Source organism: Bos taurus, chromosome 1, assembly GCF_002263795.3.
Source record: "Bos taurus isolate L1 Dominette 01449 registration number 42190680 breed Hereford chromosome 1, ARS-UCD2.0, whole genome shotgun sequence".
Classification (NCBI taxonomy): domain Eukaryota; kingdom Metazoa; phylum Chordata; class Mammalia; order Artiodactyla; family Bovidae; genus Bos; species Bos taurus.
Window position 1 is genome coordinate 107,670,866 of NC_037328.1, and position 24,083 is coordinate 107,694,948.

Below are 24,083 nucleotides of genomic sequence, written 5' to 3' on the forward strand. Positions count from 1 at the left end.
CTTTCTGTTTGCTAACTGGACCCTAGACTAGTGGGATTTCCAGGTGGCACTAGCAGCAAAGAACCTGCCTGCTAATGCAGGAGACTTAAGGGACTCGGGTTTGGTCCCTGGGTTGGAAAGATCCCCTGGAGGAGGACATGGCAACCACTCCAATATTCATGCCTGGAGAATCCCATGGACAGAGGAGCTTGGCAGCCTATGGTCCAAAGCGCCGCAGAGTCGGACACGACTGAAGTGACTTAGCATGCACACAGGGACCCTGAATCGGTAGGACAAAGAGACTGAAAGCCTGAGAATGCACGTGCGTTTGCCAGGTCGCTGAGATTCGCATGGATATACTTCTTATCTGTACTGAGATCTGGGGACAATAACCCAGGGGCAGCTCCCACCACCCACCCTCACATCCGAAGGCTATTTATTCAGAAAGACTGGCTAGGTGAGTGGGGTGATGGCCATTTAGCCACAGATTTCTAAGAACTAGCTTTAAGGGTCTGTCTTTCCACAAAAGACCAAACTTTTCATACTGAGGAAGGCAAATGCAGAACTCTTTAAAGAACACTGAAACAAATAATATAAACATAACGTTTTTGCAACACAATTCAGTTCAAAGGTCTGTATTAAGCGAAGAATCCCATTCTTAACTATTAATAAAAATCTAAAAATAGCACAATGGAGGCAGAAAGCCAAAACTCAGGGGAAAGTGGCTCCTAAATGGACATGGAAGATTCTGGAAATATGAAATGTGTAACTGTTTTTTTTCAAACTCAAATCCCTATAATGTACAAAGAAATGTGAAAATAGCCTTTGAAGGGGAGATTGTAAATTCACTCAAAGTACAATCATGAAAGGCTACCCAACATATAAAGGACACACACTAACCAATTCTAATGCTGCCCAGTCTTCTCTTTCATAAAAACAGTATGTGTTATAGCTAATGAAAAGTTACTATAAAAAGTAAAATTTTAATGATTTACTACAAGTATTTCCAATCTCTGTGGACTTTGAGCCCCACTGCTGAGTAGAGTTTGCAGTACAGAGAGAAGCATTCTTTCAGACCAGTACAAACTAGGTGTCCACTTAGGGTATTCATTCCTTAAACAATAGCCCTGTCTTAATTCTTGTACAAGGTCCAGGGAGAGAAGGCCTTGGCCACAGGACCTTGAGAACATGACCGACATTGTGGTGAGGAGACTGTAGCAATCTTTCCTGTTCCCTGGCTCTGATTTTCCAGCTCCCTCTGATCATTGCTCATTGTTCCATGAAGTGGCCCTATGGGAGACGACCCTTCCCAAGCAGATACAATTATTCTAACCACTATGGTGGTTAATATACATCCTTGCACTGATGTTTTGCACAGCAGCTTTGTAATCTGGGTTCATTTGGGTCCATCCCTGAGAAATAAAAAACCTTTATTATGATCACAAAGTCAGTTTCTGAGCCATGAGGTGAAGGAGAAGCCCCAGGATTACATGAAGCAGTTCGTTCTCAAAGTGTGGTCCCTGCATCAGCAGCACTGGCATCACCTGGGACTTGTTAAAACTGCAAATTCTTGGGCCCCACCCCAGACCTCCTGAATCAAGAGAACAGGAGCCAGTACTCTGCTTTAACAAGCACTCCAGGGATTCTGATGCCTGCTTAAGTCTGAGAGCCATTAAATGGAAATGACATAGTCACTTGGGGGTGGTGGGAGGGGACTGATGGTTAATTTTATGTGTCAACTTGGCTAGGCCATGGTGCCCAGTTGTTTGGTCAAATGCCAGTCTAGATGTTGCTGTGAAGGTTTTTTTGATTTTTTTTTAGATGTGATTAAGATTTAACTTCATGGGCTTTGTGTAAAGCAGATTACCCTCCACAATGTGGGGCAGACTCATCTAATCAGCTGAAGGCCTTATGCGAAAAAACTCTGGGGTCCCCTGACAAGGAAAGAACTCTGTCTCCAGACTGCCTTTGGACTCAAAGTTCAAACATCAACTCCTCATGGCCTGTCCTGTAGATTTCAGACTTGGCAGCCTGGACAAAAGTTATTTCCCTAAATCTCTGGATAGATAGATAGATTGAAAGACAGGCAAAAACAAACACATCCTATTGGTTTTGTTTCTCTGGAGAACCCTGACTAATACAGGGTAGCTCATAGGCCTAATATATGTGTCTATATAAGGACTTGGAGAAGGAAATGACGACCCACTCCAGTATTCTTGCCTGGGGAATCCCATGGACAGAGGAGTCTGACAGGCTACATAGTCCATGGGGTAGCAAAGAGTCAGACATGACTAAGCACTACATAAGGACTAGGATTCTACCTGTTTCTTCTAGTACTGTATGCTCAGTGCCCAGCCTATAATAGGCTCTTTCTATGTGTATATATATATATATATATATTTTTTTTTTTTAATATGTATTTATTTTTGGCTGTATTGGGATTGCTCAGCAGTGTTTGGGCTTAGTTTCCCCACAGTGCGTGGGATCTTCGCTCTCCAATCAGGGATCAAACCTGAGTCCCCTGCATCGGAAGGCAGATTCTTAAGCACTGGACTGCTGGGGAAGTCCCTGTTTCTATATTTTTGATAAATGTATGATCTGCGTTAAACTCACTGGGAAAGGGAAGTGGATAATTTGGCTCTGAGAGGGGGCTCTTAGCAAATAGTCAACACTGTTGGAGGACTCTTGCACTAAATTCCGGGGAGCAATAAACCTCTCCTCAGGAATCTTCTAGAGTATATAGATGAACCAACAGGAAATCACATCAAGGAATTGTGTTTAGTGTTTCTGAGTTTAATTTCTTACAAGTGAAAGCATGCTCAGCACTCAGCAGGCCATTCTTAAGATTCTGTTCTAGCCACAGGAGCTGCTGGTTTAAGTGCCATGAGCACGGTGACTGCATCTTGTCCTTTCTGCTAGGCCTTGTATCTCAGTAGATTCTTATCAGTACACTGCTTTTCTGAAAAGAGTAAAATTGAAAACTTCACCTCAAATATTGTCTGTTTTAGCGTTTCTGCCCCAATACATCAATCTAGAAAGTCTTTTTTAAAAAATGTCCTTTCCTGGAACTCAGGGACAAGGATGTTCCCCCTCTACTTCTGTGTTAGCCACTCAGCGGGGCAGCTAATGAAGAATGAAGGCAGGGCTTAGTCTCCAGGCGAAGCGGACTATTCTGAGCAGGGGTCAAATCACCTTCATTAAACTATTTTTTTTAATGAATAACATTTATTAAAAATTATAATATGTGCCTAATAAAATTACGTAAGTCAGACAGAAAGTAGATGTAGTTAAGGTGTTCACAGACCTTTTTTTCTCTGGAGAAAGAGCAAAGATGTTGACTAATTTCAGATTTTGATAAGTATACCATTTTGAAATCTTAGGGATGGTAATTCTATCTGCTACATGAAATCGGAAAAAGTAAACATTCCTTGGCTAACCTTTTCCATCCCACCTACTGAAGCCCAAGTCAAGTGTCATGGAAACTATGCCAGATGTTCCGCGCTGACTGACCAGCTGAGACTGGGCTGAGGAGGTCTGGTCCCAGTGCAGTAGGGAGACAGAAGGACTCTGGGCTAACAGCTGCCTCTTCAACACAGTCGTCAGTCCTTGGTTGAACCTATTTGCTCTCCACTCACCTTAAAAACATAGAATTTGAGGAAAGGGATTCATCATTTCAGTATGAGTCCATTCAGTCCAGGAGACACTCAGCCATGGGGAGACTCTGAGGCAGGGTCTTCCACAGGCTGCTGCTGCTGCTGCTAAGTCGCTTCAGTTGTGTCTGACTCTGTGCAACCCCATAGACGGCAGCCCACCAGGCTTCCCCGTCCCTGTGGGCTGCCATCAGTCACTCAGATCCCGGGGTCTGAATGTACAGCCCTGAGCCAAGTGAATGTGTGGGGGGTGAACAAGGATTGGAAAATCAGAGGAAGGTGCCTCAGCAACTTCCAGGGTTTGAAAGACAACCCAAACCCAAAGAAACAAAACAGGCTGGAGGTTAGGCTCATAGTCTACCTTCAGCCCGGATGGGAGCTATTTTGAGACAAATTCTAGGTATTTGCTGCATCATTTAAATGTCTTAGAATAAAACTAATTAGATCATGTATGTGTGTTAGTCGATTAGTTGTGTCCGACTCTTTGCAACCGAAAGATCTGTAGTCCACCAAGCTCCTCTGTCCATGGAATTCTCCAGGCAAGAATACTGGAGTGGGTTGCCCTTTCCTTCTCCAGGGGATCTTCCCCACCCAGGAACTGAACCTAGGTCTCTTGCATTGCAGGTAGATTCTTTACCTGAACCTTATTTTTTTTTTTTTTTTTTCCCTTTTCACTTTCTTTTTTTTTATTTTTTTTTTTATTTATTTTTTTTCCTCTAATTTTATTTTATTTTTAAACTTTAAAAAATATGGAACGCTTCACGAATTTGCGTGTCATCCTTGCGCAGGGGCCATGCTAATCTTCTCTGTATCGTTCCAATTTTAGTATATGTGCTGCCGAAGCGAGCACTACCTGAACCTTATTAACAGAAAAAATGAAAGGAAAACTATTTTCTTATAGAAACCAAACAAAACATCTCATTTCCCTTCCCCTCCCTCCATAGAAGGACAGAAACAGCTAATTGTGTGTTCTCAATGGTCAGACTGTTTAAAATAACAATAAAAAGTACACACACAAGAAAGCTATAGACGATGTATTGAAATTTCCTAATCAAGTGAGTATCACAGAAATAAATCTGATGATTTCAACCAATCTGTTTTATAGAAACCAAGTAATCACTGTCAGTGAAAGAATAAGCCATTCCAGTGCCAGACAGCTCTTTTGTTTCTGCAAGCAGCAGTGTTCAGCAGATACCCTGGATGTTTTGTTAAAACTTCTGACTAACATCCTCTTTATTATTCAGATTGATTAGGAAAATATATTTTTCTTTTGACAGAGTCGGGTTGCTTTTTAAGGAATTACTTGTTTCAAATTACATCCTTCTATTGAGTACTGGAATTTGACACCTCATGCATAACACACTGCTTGTCACTCCCCACCTCCCAACAGGAAACGTGGCCCTGTGGGGATGACTCTGTATTTACATTCAGCCTCACACATCAGCATTTACCAGTGTGAGGCCAAGGGCTGTCAACTCCTGGCTCCTAGTCAATATTTAATCATTGTGCAGTTATGGAGGGAGAAGGAAACATTCCATCTCCCAATAACATGCCTTTAATATGAAAAAAGCTCTCATTACATTTATGGATGCATGGTTACACTTTTCAGAAAAGCTATCAAATTGAGAAGTTGCACAACTGCTCTGATATGGCATTTTAAGTGTATTGCCTTTGGTGGGTGGATAGATAACCTGAATAATACATAATTGTGATTTTTAAAAAAGTAATATGGACCTTTGAGTTCTCCCTAAAACTTTTTTCTTTTTTAATGGGTGAGAGTGTTTGGGGGGGAAAAAAACCATGGAAACCTTGTCTAGTTCATTACCTCTAGCTCTAGTTCAATCTCTAGGTAATAAAGCAAAGGATGTATTCTAAGGAGAAAATTCAGATTGGTTTTGTGATTTTTACTTGGTATTAAAGCATTTGCCATTTTTTTAAAGTCTTTATTGAATTGGTAACAATACTGCTTCTGTTTTATGTTTTGGGGGTTTTGGCCGAGAGGCACGTGAGATCTTAGCCCCCTAATCAGGGACCTGAACCTGTACCGCTGCATTGGAAGGCAGAGTCTTACCCACTGGACCACCAGGGAAGTCCTTGAAGTTTTGTTTTGGATGGAGATGTATAAACAATTTTCTCAGTCCCAGCACAATGCTATGAAGCCATTTATTTTTCCATCTGTTTTTAGGATAACTGAAAGAACAGAAACCATTGGTTAAAGGAATACAGTGATGGAAGCCAATGAGAGGTCCCCATGTTACAAGGAATCCTTTGGCTGTAACCTGACAAAAACACCTCCTATTTCTTGCGTAGCAAATGGGCCTGAGCTAGAGACGTTTTTACCATTTAAATGAGATCTGCAGTGTTCCATGGGGAAGGTTCATGCATTACTTACAGTGTCAAGATGAAAGGAAAACTGCAATGAAGGTGAATGCTGGAAAATGAATCACAGTAATAAGTATTTAAAATGCCTTAGCTCAAAGGCACACAGTTCTTCTTTTTCATTCCTTCTACTAACCAAGGACCAGATGAACAGGTGTGGACTTGTTCATCTTGATCATATGTGGCAGGAAACATTTTTACTTCAAAGTTGCAAACCCTATTTGACAGTTCAACAGCTTTTCATTGGTGGGTAGAGAGAGGATTAAGCTTTACCTCAGCTCATACTATTCACTGGTCCTGCTCAGACATGGTAATTACCTATAGCTCCTAACCAAGGCTCCAGATCCAATCATCTCAAGCTGGATGGTTGGGGGAGGGGAGGGGTTTCTCTAACCTCCCTGGGTGTTGTTCAGTTGCTAAGGTATGTCCAACTCTTTGCAACCCCATGGACTGCAGCACTCCAGGCTCCTCTGTCCTTTGCTATCTCCGGAGTTTGCTCAAATTCATGTCCATTAGTCTGTGATGCTATCTAACCGTCTCATCCTCTGCTGCCTTTCTCATTTTGCCTTTAATCTTTCCCAGCATCAGGGTCTTTTCCAATGAATTGGCTCTTCACATCAGGTGGCCAAAGTATTGGAACTTCAACTTCAGCATCAGTCTTTCCAATGAATATTCAGGGTTGATTTTCTTTAGGATCAATTGGTTTGATCTCCTTGCTGTCCAAGTGACTCTCAAGAGTCTTCTTCAGCACCACAATTCAAAAGCATCAATTCTTCAGTGCTCAGCCTTCTTTATGGTCCAACTTTACACCCATAGATGATTAATGGAAAAAAAATCATACCTTTGACTTCCCGAACATGCCTGCAGAGCATTGTGGGGATTTCTGAAAGGAATTCCTAGGATGGAGTTCTCACATGGCCAGCATCAGAATGCCTGACCTTCTGCCCTGAATCCTGTGACCATCTGGCATATTAACATTTCTATCCCATCCTGGGTTAGTGTGTCTAAAGCACAAATAGCTCACGAGGAAAAAGGCTGGGACTCCTGTTTTTAACATATTCCCATCCTACAGCATCCAGTAGACCTGAGCAGAAAACCCACCAACACGCCAACTCCTTTAAACCAAAATACTCTAGAAGTTTCTGGAGCCTGAGAAGTTTAACATTAATTAAGTAGCTTCTTCCCTCTTATTTTCCTAAAACGCTCCATTCTCTGGGTCCAAGGAAATGGCATTTCAAATATTGCCTCTTTTATTAAACTCCTTACAGCATGAACAGTTTTAAAGTTTATTACAGGAAAACTGCACGGTGATTTTATTGTGAAAAAGATGGCTTTAAGAGTGGTGGTGGAAAGTTCCAAAAGTGACGTACAGACTCAAAAGGCTGGGATGTTTGCTGAGAAAGACAGTGATTTTGGTCAGGATTCTCCTGGCTGATTTCCATGTACCTTTCCAAACTCCCTCCCGCTCCACAGCCCTTCCACCGGGGTAGTTCTTGCCAGCCCCCCTTGTACAGGGCTCCCTCCTCCCTAGATCTCCATTCCATTGTCCTCCCCCACTGCCTCTGCCCCCTGGACCTCTCCTGCACAGCACTTACCTTGGATATTAAATAACTAGCTGAGTAAGTTGTTTAATGGCCCCCTCCCTCACCAAAATAATGATGCCATTTGGGCAGGATCACCACTCTCTTGAGCAAACTCCATGAGTTTGAGCAAGCTCTGAGAGATAGTGAAAGCCAGGGAAGCTTGGTGTGCTGCAGTCCATGGGGTCATAAAGAGTCAGACACGACTTAGTGACTGAACAATAACAACTTCTCAGTGTCTAGCACAGCACAACTACTGAGTGAATGACTATTACATGAATAAGTGCACGAATGGGCAAAATCAAAATCATAGAATGTGGTGTGTTCAACTTCACTGTATCCAACCTTGTCCCTCTTCCTGGTTCTTCGGGTGATGGTCTCTTTTAGAACTACTGGCACAGATAAAGCCACTGCTGAATGTGGTCTCAGGATTTTTGGAGAGAAAGCTCTCTGGGTGCATTTCCTTGATGGTAAGGGCTCCCGAGGCTCCCCATCCATTTGAGTTGCCTGGAACCTCAGGGACCCCCTCATCCCATTCTATGCATAAAATAATTTAAGAGGAGCCACTCACTCAAGATTGAGTGTCAAGGGAGTGAGAATGCACAGTTTTCTCTCCATGAGCTTCCACTCAACCAGAGGGTCATTACGTCCCCTTCAAGCCAATATGTTGGGTGAGTTTTTGACTGAGCCTTAACAACTGGATAGATTTGATGATTAAATGTAAGCACAGAGGGTGGGTGGTAGGGACCTTTAAAAGAGAGAAAACAAACATAAAGCCACACATTCATGTTCAAATGAATTTCTAATTAATTATTAATTAATTACTTAAAGTTTCAGCTTATGAAAAATTCTCAAATACAAACAGGTGGGCATAAGTAGATATTCTATATCACAAGATCACGGATATTTAGATGTGGTCATAGCCATCAGGAAAAATAAGCAGTTACTGTGTTATAGAAAGTTAGAGGGGCTACATTCCAAACAGTTGGTGTAGTGGTTTCTAGCCGAAGTGGAAAGTACATGGCCCTTGGAGCCAGAAGAATGTGTACTAACTCTGTGATCTCATCATATACTTCAGTTTTTTTTTTTTTTTTAATATTGTTTATTTATTTGGCTGCATTGGGTCTTAGTTGCAACACACAGGATATTCGTTGTATCATGTAGGATCTTTCATTGCAGCATGTGGGCTCTCCATTGGAGCATTCGAGCTTAGTTGCCCTGAGGCACGTTGGATATTAGTCCCCTGACCAAGGATTGAACCCACACCCCCTGCACTGCAAAGTGGACTCTAACCACTGGGCTACAAGGCAAGTCCCTACTTCAGGGCTTGTTTTTTTTTGTCTATGAGATGGGAGTAACAGCATTCACGTGGCCCCACTGTGCATTAGGAAATACATGAAAAGCTCAGTGCCTGCCCAGTAGGCACTCAATAAGTACCAGCTTTGTCTTTCTCATTAAAACAGGTTTAGGGCACATCTCTGCAGTTCTCACAGCATCATGGTCTTCTTCAGCAGAACCTGCACATTTGTATTTTTATATGATTTATGTGGGTCTCTGCAACTCAACTGCAAGCTCCATGAAGGCAAGAAGCCCCATGACATGACAGCTGCATGTGAGCTTCTGCTCGTCTGTATCTCCCACGCCCAAAACACAGCAGACCTGCAACATATAGTCACTGACTGAATAAAGCTTAGCTCTGGAGAAAAAAATGACGACATATATTAAGGAAAGTCTTGGCAGACATCATATTGTAGACTTCTCACTTCGCCAAAAAGTTTCACATAAGCAATTTTAAAATATAGCTTTTGCTCCAAAATGAATTCAGAAAATTTACCCTTTCAAAGCTCAGAGACTCGCTACACTTAGACAACATAAAAGCACAATTTCTATAAAATAAGAGGTGTCTAGAAGACAATCTGTAAAATTCACATGAAAAACATGAGATTTTTACCATAATATCAGTTGTTTCTTGTCCCTAATCACAAAGAAGCTACTATTACTATTCTGGGTCAGGTCTGGAGGCTGCTGGTAACTACTTCCTTACACACAATCTGAGCTGCATCAAAAGGACACATCGGTGGATAGACCTAGACAGTCACAGAGAGTAAAATCAGTCAGAAAGAGGAAAACAAATATTGTGTAATAACTCTTGCATGTGGAATCTAGAAAAATGATATAGATGAACTTACTTGCAAAGCAGAAATAGAGATAGAGATGTAGAGAACTAATGTATGGATGCTGGGGTCAGGGGAGAGGATGGGGGCTGAGATAAATGAGATTGACATATATACAGTACTATGTATAAAATATACAACTAATGAGAACCAACTGTGTGGCACAGAGAACTCTATTCAGTGCTCTGTGATGACCTAAATGGGCAGGAAGTCCAAAAAAGAGGGAATGTATGTATGTATATGTATAGCTGATTCACTTTGCTATACAGCAGAAACTAACACCATTGTAAAATAATTATACTCCAATAAAAATTAATTTTAAAAAAGAATAAAAAACAAAGGACACATCTGGACTGGCATCAGGGGGCACCTTTCAGCTCAGTGTTTGAATACTGGCTCTAATATTAATACTACCAGCCATAGGTTGAAGCCCTGTGTGGTCCAGTTAGGTTTGCTCCTTCCCAAGGTCACTGATGCTCTTCAGGGTTACAGATTTTGACTTTACTTCTGGCCAGTCACCCGATAAATGGGTACTGTGGCACCAGGGTCAGAGAAGTAGAGGGAAGGCAGGAGGACAAGATGCCCTGAGCAGATGAGTCATGAGGTCTCAGTGTAGGTATCAGTGTGGCACGTTCTATTTGTAACACCATGAAAGTCTCTTTCATTTTGTGTGGTTATTTCCTTACCTATAAAAACGGAAAGAACTGAGAGCCCAGTGTGAGTTACCCTGCCCTTGGACCAGCTGAGCTCTAAGGTCCATCCCACCTTTGATATTCAGTGATTCTGTGAAAGACTCAAAATACCTTAGAGGCATGTACTTAGTGCCCTTGGGCCTACAACTGTCATGTTCGAATCTGAGTCATAAGTTTAGAGACTGCTTTTTAGTATCAGTTTGTTGTTATTCAGTTGTGTCTGACTCTTTGCGACCCCATGAACTGCAGGAGGCTGGGCTCCCTTGTCCTTCACTATCTTCCAGAGTTTCCTCAAACTTATGTCCATCGTCGGTGATACCATCCAACCATCTCATCCTCTGTTGCTCTCTTCTTCTTTTGCACCCAGTCTTTCCCAGCATATTAGGGCCTGGTTCTGGGACTGATGAGCTGGTTCATCAGTTAGAGTTCCTGATTTTAAAGCAATAAGACCAACCCTAGCTGACTTAAGCTCACAGAATCAACAGGAGATGGACATTGAGAAACTCAGGGAGGTGGAAAAGGTAGGGAAGGTGAAGCCGTGGCCACAATCCCCTTGTGGGAGGGGTTCAACCACAGTCCCCTTGTGGGAGGGGTTCAGTGGCCGTCACCAGCTCAAGGAGGCCTCCCACTGCTCCTGAGGGCATCATAGGGAATGCACTAGACCTAAAGTCCCAGGGGAGCTCCTCCACTTGCAACAGTGTCAGGGGAGGGAGAATCTGGGCTGAGGTCTCTAGAACAGGAGTCAGCCACTTGTGATTGTCCTCCCACCAAAATAACACACAACAGCAAAGAGTTAACTTCCTAAGGAGGACATAGATGCTATTAGGAAGGGTAACTCATGTCAGGCAGAAACCCCATGCACATCCACCAGAGGAGCAAGAACCTAAGAATACAGAGGTCAGTGATGTCCATATGTTCTGTCTTCAAGCATAGTGTCCAATGAATTTCAAAGGAGTATATAAATTGAAGCAGTGGGTCAAAACAATTTTGGTCTGAAATATCCTGTGATAAACCATAATGGAAAAGAATATAAAAAAGAATGTCTATATGTGTATAACAGACACTTTGCTATACAGCAGAGACGGCACCCCACTCCAGTACTCCTGCCTGGAAAATCCCATGGACGGAGGAGCCTGGTAGGCTGCAGTCCATGGGGTCGCTGAGGGTCAGACACGACTGAGCGACTTCACTTTCACTTTTCACTTTCATGCATTGGAGAAGGAAATGGCAACCCATTCCAGTGTTCTTGCCTGGAGAATCCCAGGGATGGGGGAGCCTGGTGGGCTGCCATCTATGGGGTCACACAGAGTCGGACACGACTGAAGCGACTTAGCAGCAGCAGAGACTAGCACAACATTGTAAATCAACTATACTTCAATTTAAAAAAATGAAAAAAAACAAAACAAAAAACAACCATTCTGGTCTGAAGAACACACAGTTTTCAACTCGATTATATGGGTTCTACCAAAAGAACGTTTACTTAGTAGTAGCATAATCCACAATACATTGAACATGTAATTAACAAAGAATTCTGGGAAATCTGAAGAAATCTTAAGAAGAAATCACTGAGCCTGTCAGCCAAACCAGGCCACCCAAAGGCAGGGAATGAGTAACCAGGAAACCCTCCTTATGAGAAGTCACTGAGTCACAGGGACATCTTTCTATGGCTGAGAAAACTATGCCTGGAGCCCATTACCAGTTTAGTTTTGAAACTTCAGAGTATTCAATCAGTCCGCAAATATTGATCATTCTCATATGCCAATTTTCTTTCCTTTTTCATTTTCACAAGTCTCAAACCTCTTTCCTCACCATTTTTAGTCTGTGAAATCTCCAACGTGTTCCTCATGACCCTCCCTCATTTCACATCTTGAGTGGCCTGTGTCCCCCAGGTCACTTACACCTCTTTCTAGTCAACTCTAACTCACTCCCTTCTGCTGGAATGTTCACACTACGGGCTCACAGGGCCTTTCCAATTCCACCTGACCCTTTACTTCAAGGAACGAGACTCTCAAGCCAAAATGCTGCTCCCTCATTAAAAACACAAGTAAACAAAAGATTCAGAAGTTGGTGAGCCAAATAACATTCCAAACGACAGTGACAACTTGTGGCTGGCCACAGCCCATGAAACTAGGCGATGGCTCAGGACAGCCCCCTGCCTCCCGCCTTCCTGCTTGGAAGAGCCTCTCCTCCACAGATCTGTGTGTATGTGTTTCTCTCTTCACCTGGCTCTCCTGTCCCTTCATGACATAGGCTTCCTCCTTCAGGGGAGAGACTGAGAGAAGGTAGCCTCGTTGGAAGAGAAGCTGCGAGTCCCATCTTCAAAATGCATTTACAAAGCAAATACACAAGCAGAACTTGTTTGAGTTTCAAGTTTGCTTGGGATGACTTTGTGGGAGCCGAGGGATAATATGAAGCACTTGACGCTCCCCTCTCTTCTCAAGCCACAGCCTACATGTTATTTATTAGCTTTGTTGGGTGGTTTTAATACATACTTCTTAATTTTTAAAGCTAATATAAATCCAATTAAAGCCTGAAGTTTAGATAATAATACTGTGCCAATGTTCATTTCTTAGTTTTGACAAATGTACCACAGTTATAAATGACTCACACTCACAAACTATTATATTTGAATAAATATTAAAAAACAAACATATTTCTCTTAATAATTATATATATGTATATTGTATATAATATATATTATATACAATCTTAACATCACGGGAAGTTGGTAAAGGATAGTCAGAAACTGGTACTATCTTTGTATCTTTTTAACATCTCTGTAAATCTAAATTTATTCCCAGGTAATAAGTTTGTTTTAAAAAAGCTAAGTGAACATTTTCTATTTTTTCAAAGGAAAGTGAAATAACCACCTCAAACTTGTCTCATTTGTTTGAAATCTGTTGACTTTGGACATAGAGCCAATAGTTCTACAGAGTAAAAAAAAAAACAAAAAAAAACTCTATACTTTCAATGCTGCTGCTGCTGCTGCTAAGTTGCTTCAGTCATGTCCGACTCTGTGCAACCCCATAGACAGCAGCCTACTAGGCTCCCCCGTCCCTGGGATTCTCCAGGCAAGAACACTGGAGCAGGTTGCCATTGCCTTCTCCAATGCATGGAAGTGAAAAGTGAATACTTTCAATAGGTCCTCCTAAATACTATGTAGTAACAGCTACAATTAAATAAAAACTCAAAACAATTCAGCAGTATTAAAGTTTCATTGGATTCTATATAACAAGAAATTTTATTAGAACTCACCCCTACTGTCACCCCTTGGAATTAAATGGTCTCAGATGAGTTTCCAGAAGATAAAAGAACTGAGGCCACATATCCTGCAGTGTGTCTGGGTCTGTGTGCACACACATGTTTATGCTTAAGACAATCTGTTCTTAAAGAGCCCTTTCCTTTTCATCCTTTGCAAATAATGAAATACCCCAAATCCAAATAAATCAATTTCTGAACTGCTTTGAAGATGAAAGAGAAAAGAAAATTCTAAGTAATGGAATGTATATAAAAATAAAGAGGAAGATGTGTAAGGTATCTTTTATTTTTTTCCTCTGGGTGTTACTGCTTTAAATTACTTTAAGCACTGAAAGTGGGGGAGATATTACTCTGGTGTCAGTAAATCAGGCCAACACTCCTTCAGGAGTTTTCCTCCCTGAGATCTCTCATTTCTAGACTCTTATCAAACCTTTCAGCAAGTTACCCTCATCTCATCCCCACATCAGGTAAGTCATCTAATGTCTTTGGGTCTCAGTTTTCTTACCTGTAAAATGAAGGGGTTGGGTTAAGAGTAGGATGGAAAACTGGTAGCCCGAGGGCAGCTTTTGAACTGCAGATCTGCTTCTTAATTCCACAAAACTTGTCTTTATTTAAAGTTATTCGCAGTGCATTTAGTATTCAAAATGCATCCATGCTCAGTTGCTCAGTCGTGTCCCTCTGACTCTTTGCAGCTGTAGCCTGCCAGGCTCCTCTGTCCATGGGATTTTCCAGGCAAGAATACTGGAGTAGGCTGCCATTTCCTTCTCCAGGGGATCTTCCTGACCCAGGGATCAAAGCTGCATCTCCTGAGTCTCCTGCACTGGCAGGTGAATTCTTTACCACTGAGCCACCTTGGAAGCCCCAGTATCCAAGATATTTTTCCTAAAAATCTGGGTCCTGGGTTTCTCCTGACATATCAGAACTCTGAGACTCTGCCTGGCACAGCAACAAGTCGGGAGTATGAAAGAACAGCTGTCTTCTGTCCCGGGACCCATCCTCTGCTGCTCTCATTAGTTCCCAGCGTGGCCTCTGGAAGCATTAGAATTTGCCACCTTTGCTATGGAGTCCCTTCCAGCTCTAATATTCACATTCTCAGTGTGATTGTTTACTAGAGAGTTTTAATTTGCTTCCAGAGTACTAGAATTTCTACAGAGGTCTTACATGTCAGTACAAGCAGAATCACTATACATTTGCTTTGTTGAGTTTCTATATGAAACACAAGAAAAATACATCTAATGAAAACACCACACCATAGGAGAGCCAGTATTCAGAAAAACTTAAAGTTCCTGCTGCCTAAAATTATTCTTTTAGAATGAGCTCTTACTTAAGGGCTATTTGGGTCAGAGAGTGGGGCCACTGTTGACCAGATGACAACTCTAACAGGAGATGAATGGTTACATAATTTATGTAATTTAAGTATTTAAAAATAAAATCCCAGTGGCCTTCTCTTACTCGTCACAAAACCAATTTCAGAGTGGAAATAAAAAGAACAGAGCACTTAAGATGTTGTTACTCATAATAAAATGTCAGACCAGGTCAAAATGGACCCAAATTACGTAAGATTGCACAAAGAAAAAAAATTGTAATTTTCATAAGTGGCATAATTTTTAGCCACCGGAACCATGAGGAGAAAAACAGAAGGCTATGTTGGGTTTTGAAACTATTTGAAAACATGTTATTTTTATAGGAGTGGAGATGAGGCCTTAATGTTCTTTTCTAAGAAGACACTGTGCTAGGTTCCCAGAGGTCCAAACCATTCTTATTTTAGAAGGAAGTTAAACACTACTCTTTCTATGGATGGAGAAAAGGAGGTACGAACTCTTATGCTGCCGCACTTGACATTTAAAATGCCCCAGCCTTTCATAACACAGCAGCTTTTCTGTTTTTATTTTTTAACGCTTTAACCTCAAATCTAAATTTACAACACGGCTAGAGATCTCAGGAATTATTAGGAAATTACCTCATTCCCTTTAAACTTTTTTAGACAGCAAAGTTCTTTCCATGTATGGCAAACAAAGAAGGAAACAGAATCAAGTTACAGAATCAAGAAGCTGCTACGACTTACCTGTTATTTTGTTCGGGACATGTCTACAGCCTACTAGTAAGCAGGTGGGCCCTGACCACAGCTAGCTGGCAGGGGAAGGTGCCTGTCCTCAGCTCTTCATCATCAAGTGGTCCATGAGGGAACCTGGCAGGGACTCTGGCCACCAGAGGTACCCAGCACAGAGGAGCCACTTTCTTACCGACTTTGCATTGGTTCTCAGACAGGTCACCTGCACAGGTGTGAAAGGGGAAACAGAGGCAGGCTGCAGGTCACAGTGGGGAGGAGTGTCCTGGAGGAAGAAGTGATGGGTATGTGCCGCCATGGGGACAATGATCTACTGGCCTGGCTGGTGGGTGTCCAGGAGGTAGGGGCAGAAACTCCGCCTTTGGAGGTTTGACTGTGAGGCTGCAGAAATGGTGCTCTGTTTTCTGCTCTTCCTCAAAGACCTTGAAAACAAACCCATCCACCTGGGCAAATGGAGCATCACCTGGAAAAGCCCAAGTCCCCACACTTTCTTGATAGAAGCTTTTTGTAACATTTTGTAAAAAAAAAAAGTCTGTGAATAACTAAGACATTATTTCTACAAGGAAGAGTTCTGAAGAATCAATCATGTCTATTAGGACATGGGTAATAAAACTCTTGAAGTGATGAATTTGCAGAAATCAGTTGCTGACTAATGCATTGCTCCCTGTAATCCATAAAAATTGAAGCTTTTTTTTTTGTATACTGGGCTAATACCCCAAGGAAGATTCACAATCACTTTCATGAGCTATAAATATTAAGGAAAGACGTTTAAAAATAGAAAAAGAGAGAAAGATGAACATGATATTGTTGATGATAGATATACCAGAAAGGCCATTCAATTACAAATATAAAATATTTGGATGGAGATACAGGGGTATCAGTAAAATGGACATATATAAGAGGTAATTATTAGGAAATCTGATATACAAAGCTAGATTGAAGAAAACTGGTAATTTTTTCACTTGCAGTAAGCTTTGGTTTAAGAATAACCTCATGCCACTTAAATATAACTAAAAAATATTTTACAAGTACTTAAATAACCATCAGCCTGAACAAGGGGCCGAACAAGACTGGTCAAGTTCATTCCTATCACCTGGGTGTTTCCTAATCTAAATCATCACCTTTTGAATCACATATACTTTACTGAGAAAATACCATGGAAGTAGGTAAAAATAACCTAAAATAACACAAATATTAAAAAACAGGTCAGGTGGAGAGAACAAAATTAGGTTAAAATATTTATGAATGAAAACAGAGCAAAACAAGTGATAAAGATTGGTGAAAGCACATGCTGGACAAAATTAACAGAGAAATATACAGGAAAATAACAGAATCACTCACTAAAGTGAAATAGCAATCAGACCAAACCAAAACAAAGCAGACAAACCAAGAACATCTGGAATAGTGAGCACCCTTAGGGATTTCATGAAGCTTGGCAAGTGAAGGTGAATTATCACAACGCTTCTGGACCTGACAAGAATAAAGAGTGATGGCTCAGTTCTACAGATTAAGAAACATCATACAGGCAACAGAAAAATCCAAACACATCTCCCTTCCCTGACATCCATTTTTCTATTCCTAGTTTTCACCCATATTCTTTGAAGCCAGAGTCCTAATGGAGGCTATTCCATGGGCTGCTCCTGAACTCCATAAATGCCTTTCTTTCTAGTCTTTTTCTTGGTTTTTGTCATTTTGCTCTTTTGGAGGCTCATAATAAATGATCACTTGAAACTCTGTGCTGTGCTGTGTTTAGTCGCTCAGCTTCATCCGATTCTTTGTGACCCCATGGGCTGCAACCTGCCACACTCCTCTATCCATGGGGATTCTTCAGGCAACAATACTGGAATGGGTTGTCTCCTCCAGGGATCTTCCCAATTCAGGGATCAAACCCAGGTCTCCTGCACTACAGGTGGATTCTTTACAATCTTACCCACCAGGCAAGCCCAAAACTCTGTCTAGATAAAACAAAATCAGTTTCAAAACAAAATCAATCACCTTGTTGAGTGAGTCACAGAGAGGTCTTCTCTCTGTCTTTTTGAACACAGGCACCACGTCACAGCCAGACAGTCAATGGACAGATTGTAAACAGAAGCGATGTACACAACGGTGAGCCCTCACACTCGCAGCTTCCTCCTCTGTCTCCTGGAGCTCAGGTGAGTCCTTGCAGGGTTCTCAAGGGCCACTTAGCCCTGAACCCGTGAGAGGAGAGGACTGAGTGTCCCTCAGTGCTGGAAAGGAGGGTGGACAGTCAGAGAAAGGTATTTACAGATAAGAAAGGACAGGAAAAAAAAATCTGTCAGCTCAAGGAGAGCACTGTTCTGTTGGTAGAAATACACACAGTGATGAGCTAAACTCTGAATGGAAGAGACCAAGTTTATAATTGTATTACAATATAGGTTTAAAAAAAAAAAGAGAGAAAAACAATAAAATGAAACTTTTCTATCAGGTAATAAAAATTAGAACCTACTTCTAGTCGTGAAGCTCTTAAGTGATGAGCCTGGATCTATCCTCCAATTAAGTTGTGAAAAGACTTTCTTTAAGAAAAAAAAGATAGCTGAAGGGGACAGAGTTCATAAAAAGTGGAAACTGTGAGCCAGGTGACCTGAGACTGGGTTGGTCCTGGGTTGAGGAAGGTGGGTGAAGATGTTTAATCGTCATCAGACTGTTTCCTCCTCTGAAAGTGGTGAGGGTTTGACCTCTCAGATCCTTTCTATCTTTAAAATCTTACTACTTTTCTATTAAAAACGCTCAGTTTCATAATTGATACTCAAATTTCTCAAAAGCTGTGTGCAAAATAATCTCCCGGTGACTGACAGTATAAAAGCAGTAAGTGTGTAAAGCGTCATCAGTCCTAAGAGCTCAAGGAACATAAAGCAGCTACAGAAAAACATTTGCAAAGGCCTTTGTTGTTTAAAAAAAAAAACAAAAAAACTTTTTAGGATTGAATTTCAGAGGTAAGAAAAAAAAACATTCGTCTTTGGTGCAAAGGTCCAAGAGTAAAAACAAATTTCTTTTAAAATGCAAATGTAATGTCACAGAGTTTAGAGAAGCTCTTAAGGAAGGACCTGAAATTATTATTAGGACTATGACTAATTCATAGTCCTATGAATTAGCTCATAGTATAGCAGCTTTGAGCAAATTTAAAAACTAAATTTGTAAACTAAAATTTACAAAATGCATTAATACAGATAACAAGCATCCATCAAATGGCTGCTGCGGCTGCTGCTGCTGCTGTTAAGTCGCTTCAGTAGTGTCCGACTCTGTGCGACCCCATAGATGGCAGCCCACCAGGCTCCCCCATCCCTGGGATTCTCCAGGCAAGAACACTGGAGTGGGTTGCCATTTCCTTCTCCAATCAAATGGCTAGTCCTCAGAAAATGCCCAACCCTATATATGTATGTGTTTGAAGGGGAGGAAGGATTTAAAACAGTGGGGCAGACAAGAGACATACTCACAAAAAGAGAATGCCTGGAAGCAGAAATTGACAGATCTGGTCTGAGTTTTGTCGGGGATGAGCCTTTGAAAGCCTAAGAATGAGAAAGTGGAACATAAGTAGAATAAGAAGTTCAGAGGAGAAGTTGCCCAGAGCTGAGATGATCAGGTATGGCTTCCCAAAGCGGTAAGGCCCTGAGTCAGAGCAGTCCTTGGGGAAGACAGTGCTGGGCTGTTTGGTAGCCAATAATGTCTGGTCCTGCTATAGAGGAAAGGGCTCGTGCTGGGCCTTCCTGGGAGTGAAGTCACAAGGAATGCCAGGCGAAGGATCTGGAGTTGAAAGTGCAGACTGAGCTAGAAATGGATGGAGGAAGGTGATGCGATGTCAGTAGTGAGATGCTCAAATAGCTCAGTGAATGTGTGATGAGTATATCTGCATCTGTTTTTCAGATCTGCACCATGACAGTGTTCCTCAGAAGGTTCTAAAGGACCATGATGTGCAAACCAACTGGTGGGCATAGATTTCCTTTAATCCAACTACAATATTTTCCAAAGGTTCTTCTGCAGTCGGGTGAACTATCTGATGGTAGCTGAAATACACAGAGCCTGAGAACCTATGGTTTACCTGCAACCTATTTTTTTTTGGAAAAGCCAACCATATTTCTTTCTTGCTGCTGCTGCTAAGTCGCTTCAGTCATGTGCGACTCTGTGCGACCCCATAGACAGCAGCCCAACAGGCTCCCCTGTCCCTGGGATTCTCCAGGCAAGAACACTGGAGTGGGTTGCCATTTCCTTCTCCAATGCATGAAAGTGAAAAGTGAAAGTGAAGTCGCTCAGTCGTGTCCGCCTCTTCGAGACCCCATGGACTGCAGCCTAGGCTCCTCCGTCCATGGGATTTTCCAGGCAAGAGTACTGGAGTGAGTTACATGCTAATGGATAGACCAGCCTTGCAGCTCTTAAACAGGAATCAACATAAATTTGAAAAGCAGACAGTGATGACACCTAAGTATTTCAAAGTAAGGTGATACACAGAATACAGTCAGCCCCAGTCATTTCTAGTTATGGTTTTAAAAAAAAAGTGATTGTAATATGGTCACGTCGTACTAAGAAGGATAAATGGTAACTGCAAACCACTCAGAATGTTTTCACTGTGGTGTCCCAGGCTGAGGAATCACATAACTTATTAAACACAAACTTTACTATATTTTGCAGGAATAATAAAGATGTCTTAATTTAGTCTATAAAAACAGGAATTCATGTAATTTAAACATAGCCTAAGTAACTAAGGAAACAAACTACTTAGCCATTCAAAGCTACTTTAGCAGTGTCATTGATGGGGGAGTAACTGGGTTGTAATTCTTACAGAATAATACACTGAAAACAACCTGTAATTAGTACCATTCTTGGAAGAAATGTAGGTAATTTAAAGTTTGCTACTAGTTAATAGTACAAACAAATAAAAAGACAAACTGCTTTCAAGTACTTTGGAAATAACTTCACCAGGAGAATCTACTTTCAATTAACATGTCAATTAAAATTACTCTTATCTTCTCATTAAAAGAGGGAAATGCACCTGTCATAGACAGTAAAAAAAAAAAAAATAAAACGGCGATTAAAATGTTTCAGGTCTACAATTAGAATTCTAATTTAAAAACGAGTCCTTTTCTGAACAATGGGTATAATGACTGCAGGTTGGATATAAGATGTGATCCTGGTATTTTGCTGGGGTTTTCTCTTAAGGCAGAGGGGAGCAGTTACCCCAATCACTTGAAGAGAGATGTCCCGCCAGTCCCCAAGAACACAGGAGGAATACAGCAACTGGTGGGAGAGGAAGCCAACATCAAATTGGGCAACTTTTTTAGAAAACAGGCAACTTCTCAAACAGTTAAACACACACCTCTCATACGATCCAGTCATTCCACTCTTAGGTATTTTCCGAAGAGAAGTAAAAGAATATGTCCAAGGAAAGACTTGTATGTGAATATTCATAACACTTTTATTTGTAATAGATAAAAACAAATAAATAGAAACAACCCAAAGGTCCCTCAACTGGGCAATAGAGTATATCCATAAAATGGAACTCAGCTATCAAAAGGAATGCGCTATTACCATACACAACAACACAGACAAAGCACAAAATAATTAGATGTTGACTGAAACATGTCAGACAAAAAGATGAGTGCATATTATATAATTCCTTTTACATTAGTTTTAGAAAATGCAAGCTAACTCATAGTGATAGAAATGAAATCAGCAGTTGCCAAGGGACAGAATGGGGGGATTACAAAGCAGCATGCGTTTACTTTGGGGAGTGAAAGATAGGTTCATTACCTCGACTTTAGCCATGGTATCACAGGTGTACACATAAGTCACAACTCATCAGACTGCATACTTTAAATGTACAGTTAATTGTATGTCAATTCTGCCTCAATGGAGTTTTGTTATTTTTTAATAAAAAAATCAAAAGGAGAAGTCAAAGGGAGAAGAGGTAGAACAGGATCAACATGAAGTATCACAAAGCCTGAGACAATTTCACAGAAAGACCATTGAGAAAAAGGGGTGAAGTTATACTCCATTTAGGAAGAGGAGTAGGTTGAGGCGGTGGGCACCCCAACTCCACTTGGGGTGATGGGAAGACAGAAGAATGACTGTGACAAACTAAGGTCCTGGAGAAGCAGGAGAAAGGGAAAGCCAACCACTTGGGACTGTGTTCAGAAGAGGGAAACCGGAAGAGAAGTTCAGGTTTCCCTAAGAGTTATCCATACCAGTTCCCAAAGAGTAGGCAGGAAGACAATGGGCTTTCCCCGTGGCTCAGATGCTAAAGAATCTGCCTGCGATGTGGGAAACCTGGGTTCAATCCCTGAGTTGGGAAGATCCCCTGGAGGATGGCATGGCAACCCTTTCCAGTATTCTCACCTGGACAGAGCCTGGTGGGCTACAATCCATAGGGTCCCAAAAAATTGAACGTGACTGAGCGATTAGGCCAGAGAAGGCCATGGCACCCCACTCCATTACTCTTGCCTGGAAAATCCCATGGACGGAGGAGCCTGGTAGGCTGCAGTCCATGGGGTCGCTAAGAGCTGGACACGACTGAGCGACTTCACTTTCACTTTTCACTTTCATGCATTGGAGAAGGAAATGGCAACCCACTCCAGTGTTCTTGCCTGGAGAATCCCAGGGACGGCGGAGCCTGGTGGGCTGCCGTCTGTGGGGTCGCACAGAGTCGGACACAACTGAAGTGACTTAGCAGCAGCAGCAGCAGAGTGATTAAGCATAGCACAGCACAGCAAGTGAACATATGGGGCAGGAGTCACATAACTTGGTACTCTAGTTCTGGGTTGTGTGCGGCCCTTGGGTTTACCAGGAGCCTTCACACACCTGCAGGTGCGGGGCGGGACCATGAGAAACACAGGGACACGGGATGGGGGCGACGTCTGGCCAACTGAAGGGGAGACTTCGGGGAGTAGTTCTGGTTGTTGGATGGAACCTCACCCCCTACCCAGCCCCTCCATAGTGCCAGGCATCTTTGGGACCCATGGGAGCTACTGGGGATAAGGCAGTGGAGTAAAGTGACCTCGCTGCCCTCAAGGCTCTGACATCAAGGTGAGGGGCTGGACATTGAGGAGGGGCTGGGCCATCTGAGGCCATGCAGGTTTGTGCTGGAGCAGCCCAGAGAAGACAGCAGGAAGTCAGGTCACCAGAGGCTTCTTCAAGACTCCCCAGGCCCCTCCTGCTCTGACACCAAAGACAGTTCCCAGGAGCATCCACGCTCCTCCCCCTCCACTGGCAGCAAAAGAGATTAGCTACTTGAAACTGTCACAAAGTTAAGGTCAGCCCTAGGTTTTTCATCCTACCCAAACACTGTATTTTTAAATTTGCCTCTAAATCTTCCCTAGATTAGAGACAGCTGATTGTCAACACATCTTTGCAATCTCAGTCCTTCGTTTTGAGCCTGTCACTGTAGGTGAGAGGAAGAAAGAGGCATGAACAAGGGTGAGGAGGCTGTCACTGCTTTGATGGACAGAACTCAATATTATTCCATTCAAACCAAACCAAACCAAAGCCTGTCTGCGAGAAGAGACTCATAAAGTCATGGGATTTTGATGATCTCCTACTTTACTTGTCCTTAACACTGAGGAAACACAAGAGAGGACCTGCCATTAGGAAACCCTTTAAGTTATTTCAGGAAGATGGAAGCTCTTTCCTTTTATTTCAATTAATTTTAAGCATCGAAAGGAAAAAAACCCAATCTAGCAACAGAAGAAAGAACAAAATCCCTTTCATGATTTTCTTACTGGGGTCTTCTGCAAATCACTTAACCTCTCTGGGGCTCAATTTTCTCAATGGTACAATAAGGGGACTGGTTTTTAGGCCTGGGGCATGTGAGTCTTATAAACACTTCATTCATTCATTCATTCATTCAATATTCAAGAACTATCACAGATACTAGGTTACAGCAATAAAACAATGCAGGCTAACCCACTGCACTCCAATTCAATTCTAAAAAGACCAAAAATGAAGAACTGAATAAGATCATGTCAGGCAGTGACAAGCACTAAGAAAATACACAAGGAGTGCCTGGGTAGAGGGTGGAGTGGCTTACTCTGTACTTGGGAGGGGGCTTAGGGACAGCCTCTCTGAGGACAGTCTGGGATGATAACAAGGAACCACTCACTCAATTCCACAGAGCTAACAGCACAGGCAAAAGTCATGAGGTGGGAATAGCTTATTTGGGTCTATGGGGTCACACAAAGTTGGACAGACTGAAGCGACTTAGCAGTAGCAGCAACACAGGTGAAAAAGAGGTGCCCTTCTTTTTCATTTTATACCCTTCCTCTCAGTACTATATATTAACTTCACTTAAATATATT

The 24,083-nt window shown here is 42.0% G+C and overlaps 1 protein-coding gene and 1 non-coding gene across 4 annotated transcripts in view; both read right to left on the reverse strand.

Annotated features, from left to right (window-relative positions):
* The window catches only part of SCHIP1 (schwannomin interacting protein 1), a 179,582-nt gene that overhangs the window by 118,541 nt on the left and 36,958 nt on the right, over positions 1-24,083 (reverse strand). The window lies entirely within an intron of this gene.
* Positions 4,373-4,479, reverse strand: LOC112448347 (U6 spliceosomal RNA). Its single transcript, XR_003036716.1, has one exon. It is a non-coding gene; the product is annotated as a U6 spliceosomal RNA (small nuclear RNA).